The following is a 7765-nucleotide window of genomic DNA, read 5'->3' on the forward strand; positions in this document are numbered from 1 at the left end:
CCCCTCACTCCCACCCGCATTCTCGGTCTCTGTGATGTAAAATACCTGGCCATTGATAAGGTGACCAAACCGTTTCAGGGAATGTCGCTATTTCCAAAAAATCACAAGAAAAAAAATATAACAGTATAATTGAGGGATTTCGAAGGACGATGAAAATCGTGCAATCGTGCAATGCGATAGGCCGCCTAGAGGGATGCATCGAAGTGCACTATAAAACCAATGCATGTTGGCTTCAGGGCTATCTGCTGACAGAGTGTCGGAGAAAAGGGGTGAGTCAAGAGAGAGGAAAAGAGTGGAACGCAGGCAGGGAAGGGAGAGCATACAAGGGCATACCTCACATGAATTGACACGCCGAGCCGGCAATACTCCTGCTGTAGCTCCTCCCCCCCCCCCTCTCCCTGCTCTCTCTTCCGAGTGGAGGCATGTCACTGTCCTCCAGCTCAATTGGATAATTGGCTGAGCGACAGAGCGCTATGACTGACAGCAAAGGGTGAACGGAACCAGGAAGTCCAGAGACGGTAAGTGACGAGGAAAAAGTAAATAAAACACAGCTTTGTCCGAGGTTTTAGTTGGACAGACATGAAGCGAGAAATTCGATAGGTAGTTTTCAAAAACCACGAGTCCACGATAACGATCTAGAGTTTTAGGCGCGAGATCCGACACACTGGCGACTGGCACAAACGAAACTGCAGGAGCAGCGAGTAAGAGATGGGGGAAAGGCGGAGGGGAGGAAAGTGTAGGAAGGGTGGGGGAAAGAAAGAGATAGAGCGAATAAGGCGGCAGGCCCGTGGTGTTATGATTCGCCAGTAATCGGATTTGCTGGCCCCCCGCCGCACCATCGGGAAATCTTCCAAGACAGGGCATAGAGTTTCATTTTTGGCCCCGCTGGTCTTTCTGGCCCCCGCGTCGCTGTTGCTGCCGCAGCAGCCCCACCTTTCCTAACTCTATCTCTTTCCATCTCTATTTCTATCTTGGCAGAAATCGTGCGAGGCGCGGCGCGCCACTACAGCTGCAGCACGGGCGCGTAGGAGGGCGTATAGAGGGAGGCATGCCCTGCAAGCGGCGCGCCCATAGGGGTTGTGGCAATGACGCACCAAACAAAAACATGAGGCATCGAACTCGAAGAAAATGTCAGGTCGCTCCGTAAACAAACGTACAAGAAAGTTCATCGATATATATATTTCTTCGAGGTCAATGGTCTATGTAAAAATAAAGTAACCACTGCGAAAAATAATTCTTCAAAGCAGAAATTTAAACACAACTTTCTTTCCTCTTTTTCAAGTTACCGTCCGAAACACTCGCCCTGCCTCTCCCCCTCGGTGCGCCCGACGCCATCACGGGCCGGCCGTGCAGCGCAATCCTTATCAAAACGTCCAGTAAGCGGTTCTCAACGACGCATATATCGATGGCCGTAACTTAAAGGCGGGCCGGCCGGCTACACGTGCGCCTCCGGAGTCAGCTCTCTGGGCGGAGAGAGGGGACGGGATGGGTGGGAGAGGAGATACCAACAAAACAGCAGCGAAACGGTGGCTAAGGTTTTGCAAGCTCGAAAGAGCAGATATTTCCTTCAAGACAAACGTAGTGATGAGATGCAGGGACTGTCTGGACTGTCTACTCTTTGCCTGCTTCCTGCAGTCAGGAAAAATTGTTCTCGAAATAAGTGAATGGTACTCGTTACGAGCGAATTTTAGATCATTTGCATTGAAGTCGAATTGAATGAAAACCCTTGATTCAAGTCTAATCGGCCTTCGAAGGCCATAGTCTTTTTCTTTTTTCTCCATCTTGTTCCAACTTTGAATGCACATTCCCCTCCACTTGACAGTGCAAATTGTGACAGATTTAGTTAAGAACAAATTTGCACTTAAATCGAGCAAGCAGTCTTCTGGGTGTGCAGCATACTCGGGTGGTTACAGTCTGCACCGTCCCCCAGCGAACCCCGCACAGTGCACATTACGGTGGCGTGGGGAGACACCAGGACGAAATAGATGAGAAGAGATCAGCCCACACAATACGGAGGGTGTAAATAAGTGCTTCCCCCGGACCTGCTCCCTTCCCCCCATCTCTCCGTTCTCTGCTGTCCTATCGTTGCCCGTCTCTGTGTCCCTCTCACTTATTTCCCCAGAACAATCGTACCATCCCGTAGGGATAAAAAGTCCTACGCTACTTGCACAAGCACGTGGCGAACCACAGTCGTACACTTGCAACTCGTGTTGCAGTTACACACAATTGGCACTCGACTGTGCCTAGAACGACACTGAAGCAGCTCAAAAGCAGAGCTGCTTGAGGGCTCAAACCACGCCTGTACAAGGACGGCCAAGTGGATTATTTGTGACGGTGTCGGGGCCCTAACTTCGCGATGAACGTCACTTTGTCCGCCCCTGACCCGGCAGCGAGTCCGTCCAAATTAAATTATAACCGATAGCGCAGCAGCAGCTCCTCCTCCGCCTTCCCCAGCACGCCTCCTTTGCTTCACACACAATCCGGCGATATGGCAGAAACCTCCGCACCACCCACCCTCTCTGTCTCCTCATCCCCAAAGGAGCAGTTCAGTAAGGATCTCGCAGCAAACAGAATCCCAATCACAAGGAACGCCAGCCCAGCCCGGCTCCCTCCTCCACCCTAAGCTCACCGTCACCCTTCCCAATCTGTTGGTAATTTGCTTATCCACGCGAGGCCCAGACAGCTGCGCGTCTGTCCGTCTTGCCCTCCTCTGGAAGAGGTTTGCACCAGGCTCCAGCGCGCCATCCGGTAAAAGATACGTCCAGGCAGCTTTACGAAAAACAAGATGTTGTCATTTTGAAAAAATAGCTCGACTTTGCAAAGTCATGGCTCTTTGGCTGCTCGGAACATGGAAATGTTGGTTTGGCTGCGTCACCTTCCCCGCTAATTTATAATGTAGGCACAGGGCTTAAGGCGGCTGTTGCCCATGGCCATGGAAGCATCAATGGCAAAGGTGAGAGGGATGAAGTCCAAAAGTGGCACAAAGAAGAGTTGAAGAGATACCTGAACTGCCACAGCAGATTTATGATACTTCAGTGTCATTCAACGGCGCACTTCACCGGCCAAATACTAATTCTAAGCCCTTTTCTTCAGCGCCCGTTCATGCATCAGCCGGTGATTGCCAAGCTAAGAGTCATGTGCATTTTAAGAAAGTTCAGTAATTGCCCAGTTTTGAAACAAATCCATTAAACCAAATAATTAGATGCCAAGCGGCATAAAACCAGCCCTCTATCCATCGTGAAGCCACCCACCGCTTCCCAGACAACATTGGGTCAGCGCGCCGCGCGCCCATCAATAGCCGCTTCATACTTTCCGAAGATAAAGTTGGCGGGTGCCGGGACCGGGACAGGCCACAGGGACGCGGCGGCCGGGGCGGGCCACCAGATCCTTCCTCCCACAGCTCCGGCTGCCGCTCTTGCTACTCTTCTTTCCAAGCTTTTCGGAAAGCGCCAAGAGTCGCCAACTTGGGCTGTAAGCCCTCAAGGACCGCCCCCCCCTCCTAACCCTCGGCCTCTACTCGCGGGGCGCAGGGCCTCGGTGGAGTAGCCCCCGCCATCGGCCGGCATCAAAGCCAGCGTGGCCCCCTGCACCGAAACGCACGGCGCTCCGTCTCTGTCGTCGGGGCCGAGTGCGAGGGAGAAGATCGCACCCCCTCCGCCCCGCCCCATCAGGGCGCTATCAGACAGCAATCTAAGGAGAAGCCCCCGCTCCCTCTCCTCGCGCTCTGCGGCGCTCTGCTGGGCTGATGGTGGGATTGCCACTAGGCGCAGAAATCAGCACCGGGGGGTCACCGGGTTCTCCCCGAATTCCCCCCCTCCCATACACACACTAGAAGCTTCTACGTAAATTTCGCACTTTGCGATATGAATGAGGAACAAGCAAACGGCGCAAGTCTTGATGGTTTGTCTGAAACAAGGAATCCTGATCTCATAAGAACAGGCCCCGAGCGACGAGGGCGGTTGTCTTGCTCGTGTTTGAAATTCACGTAACAAGCTTGTCCAACAGTTTCCATCTAGCCTCCTTTTCCTGGTATCACTTTCGCCCCCTGATAAGCATGCAAGGCCTTCCTCACTGATTCCAGAGAGGGGGGGGGGGGGAGAAAAGAAACGAGGGAAAAAAACATTTTGGCTCGGCGCAAGCCCCTACCACCACCACCACCACCCCTGATCCGGTTATCGGAAGCTTATCAAGGCTCCGACCATGACAAATCCCCCGGCCTCCTCACCTCCCTCACCATCGTCACGCGCCGCACGCGTCTCTATGCAAATGGGATTGATTCTCTCGGAGGGCCATGTGAACGCGACTAATACCGGACAATTTGCTCCGATACACACATCCACGTGGACGATAAGGATAAGACGGCGGCGGAGGGGGGACTGCGACTGCGATGCGCGCTCAAATGGGCCATTTCGGATTTTCTTTCAGCCCCTCCTCCTCCTCCCACGACTCCCAATGCGACGGTGCACTTTCACTTTAATGCAACGACGCTCGGGGTATTGAAAATGGTGTCGATATCTCACAGCATCAGCCAGAGCAGAGTCGTTACAAACAGCGTGCCCCCCCAAAAATTCTGCACAACCGTGATCTGGTATATTGCAGAGAGCGGCCGCAGAGAGTCTTCTCTTTTTCATATCAAAAACAACCCACATAAAAAAAATAATCCGGTTTAATAACGTAAATAAAGTAAGGGCTCAAGAGTTCGGAGGGCGTGCTGTCCGGCAGCTTCTCTCGCCCCCAAACTGGCGTCCAGTAGTCCGGGGTGGGGCCGGGCGCCTCGTCGGGCCCAGGCGGCGGAGCCCTGGCGGAGCCCGGGGTGCCTGATAAGCAGCCCCTGCAGCCGGCGCAGGGCGGGGAGCGGCGACTTCTCGCTTACAAGAAATCCCGCGCCCGTCCGTTTGGATTTGCCTGGTCGGCTGCCCCTCTCTAACGAATCGCTTCTCTGCCGCGCGCCTTTGCAAGATCAGTCTCTCCCCCCCAACCCCACTATCCCCCGCAATGCAAATGCTCTCCTCCAGCGGGGCGACAGAGTAGGACAGCAGCAGCGCCCCTCTTTTCTCTCTCCGTTTTCTTCTTTTTCGTCCCACGCTGCCTCCAACTGCCTTTACTATTTTTCCTACAGAGTGGCTGGACGCAAGGCTGGTGTCGATCCTACCCGGCGCACTCTGAAGTTTTTGATCCTCTTTCTCTTTTCGCGCGCGAATCGCGCGACTTTGGGGCGGGAGGCTGGCGGCCCGATAGCTTTGACTAGATCAGCAGGCCAAACAGATGACAAGGCAGCCGAGGAGGGCACAAGACTGAGGCATTTATTTTGATGCGCAAGGTCGATGAGAGGCGAAGTCCAATAAAAACACTTCATTAACGCCTACACGCATCGATTGAGTACGTCCTGACGTTACATTATATACACGAAAATAAAATGTTCGCAATCGGCAGCCTGAGGGAAAAGAAAGAGGAAAGGCTTCCTTATTTTAGTCCGCCCACCTTCTGAGCCTGCCAAGGTAACCTTCACCCCCTCTCCCTTTTCGTCTTTCCACCTCCTCCTAACCCTCAATCTCGCGTCTCAAAACCTACCCACGCAAATCCGTCCTCGTCTCGATGTCCACGCCAACAGGCAATTTTTCATACCGTCGCGCGGCTGGGCGGGGGGAGAAAAGTTTAAACAGCTCAGGATTGCAGGCGGTGGGAAAGTGGCAAAAGTAGGGGAGGGTGAGGTGGGGCTGGGGTTAGACCGGAGCCCGCCCGCCCAGCCCATCTGAAAGGGGAGAAACTGGGCCACACAGACGCGACCCGCGCTGCTGCTGCAGCTCGAAAACAAATGTGGCCGCAAAAGTCTTACGGAAAGGTATTCCATTCAAATAAATGACACGCAGTTCAGCAGGGTCTTCAATGACAGGGCGCTCCCAGACGCTGCGTTACCAGAGACGCGAGTTCCCGCGAGTTTCCCGACCGGCAGATTTTTCCTCGCTGCTCGCAAATTGAAGTGCAGAGCTGGAGAGGTTGACGCACAGAAAAGATGGCGATGACGCACTGAAAATTACTTTTCTTTCCCATAGCACATCTGAGTAAGCTCTACGTTTAATTCGTTCACTACATATAAATAGTCTCACGTCATTACGCAAGAGATGTGCTAAGCAAACCAAGGAATTTTCAGAATCTACTAAAAAATTGACTAAGAAATGTACAAGTACAAAGAGGTACAGTATATGAGTCAAACATAGCAGCACAACATATTTACCACCAGTGCAGAATACCACTACTTGGAGCTTTGTGCAGGAGGCGCAATGTTGTTGACAAACGGCTGCGCGTGGAATCGACGCTGTCATCGCCATTAGTATCAACTGCCCTCGCGGCGCGGCGCTCCATTTCGGCGCCAGGTTTACCGGAGCGACGACAATGGGGATGCGGCCTTTACATATCTCACGTATAATCGGATTTCCCGTAGAGTGGGGACGGGGAGGGGGTGCGAGCACATCCCTGTCCGCACCTACCAAGACGGGGCAGACAGGCGGACCCATGCGACGCCTGGCTGAACACGCACAAGGGAGTACCCATGCAGTCTGCCGTCACCGCAAGGGTTGGAGACGGGGAACGCGAGAGGCGAAGGAGAAGGGCAGTGAGAGAAAGAGAGAGAGGGGGGATGTAAAATACAATCAAGGTTCAGAAAAAAGTCCAATGCAGACCTTTTGTGACGTAACGTATACCAAGATTTAACAGATCTGTTTAACTACGCACAATAACAGCACATGAGAGTTCAACTGCAGCTACCAGCCGTGTGATCCTGAGTCGCACGTCAGCATTTAGAGAGGGAGAGGGAGAGGGAGAGGGAGAGGGTGAGGGAGAGGGTGAGGGAGAGGGAGAGAGGAGAAGAGGAAGAGAGACGAGTAGGGGTTAGAGCGCAAACAAAAGAGACGGTATATACACCTGTTTGGCACGGGTACCGCTGACACCGATAAGGCAAACAAACCACGCGAGAGGCACACACAAAAACAGCCGGGGTAAAGGGTGGAGTGCGGGGGAGAGGTGGTCTCATTGGCCGGGTGGGTACTTTTCGGCGTTCTCCCCCGTTAGGAGGGCGCTGCTTCTTAAAGAGGAAACATCGACCCGTCAGTGGATGGAAGAGTGAGGGAGACAGAGATTGAGAGACAAGGGAGACAGAGGGAGAAAGAGAGCGGATGGGGGGCGTGGGAGCGAGGGCCGAGTTGATGGGGGTGACTGCTCGGCGGCGTGAGGGAGCGAGGAGAGACGGAGAGAGCGAGAGGGTGAGAGCGAGCGGCGGGCCTCCTTAAAGAAGAACACCCAAGACAGCTGGCTGGCAGCGGCCGCGGCCACGTGGCGCCGTGGCCCGGAGCAGCAGAGCGCGCCGGCCGTAGGTCTTCATTCGAAAGGGTGAATTACGGCGATTAGGTGCGGACGCTCTCCCGCGCCGTGTAAATCCAGCGGGGGCCCCCGGGCGCGGCTGCCACGTGAGCTCCACGCGAAGCACCGCAGCAGGCCCGCGGGGGAGAGAGAATCAGCTGATGGAGTCGGCCGCACTGAATGGGTAATTGAATGGCGGGCATGCCGAATGCGCACGACTCTCTGCCAATCCGAGTGCAGAATTTATTATGCAGATGTAAGAGTGTATGGAAAACGGTTGTTGTTCAGTCGTCGCAGTGACGAACATGATGCAAACGTTGTCACTGGGAAGAACTGAACATACACATAGCGAGATGATTTCAACTGCGGTTTACACACCGATGATGACGAGTTCAATAACGAACTCAAA

The 7765-nt window shown here is 53.8% G+C and overlaps 1 protein-coding gene across 2 annotated transcripts in view; it reads right to left on the reverse strand.

The window, feature by feature from the left end:
- The window catches only part of LOC127748968 (semaphorin-1A-like), a 351145-nt gene that overhangs the window by 205329 nt on the left and 138051 nt on the right, over positions 1 to 7765 (reverse strand). The gene's annotated exons all lie outside the window — the stretch shown is intronic.

The sequence above is a fragment of the Frankliniella occidentalis genome, unplaced genomic scaffold (genome assembly GCF_000697945.3).
Source record: "Frankliniella occidentalis isolate FOCC.00 unplaced genomic scaffold, Focc_3.1 Scaffold23, whole genome shotgun sequence".
NCBI classification, from domain to species: domain Eukaryota; kingdom Metazoa; phylum Arthropoda; class Insecta; order Thysanoptera; family Thripidae; genus Frankliniella; species Frankliniella occidentalis.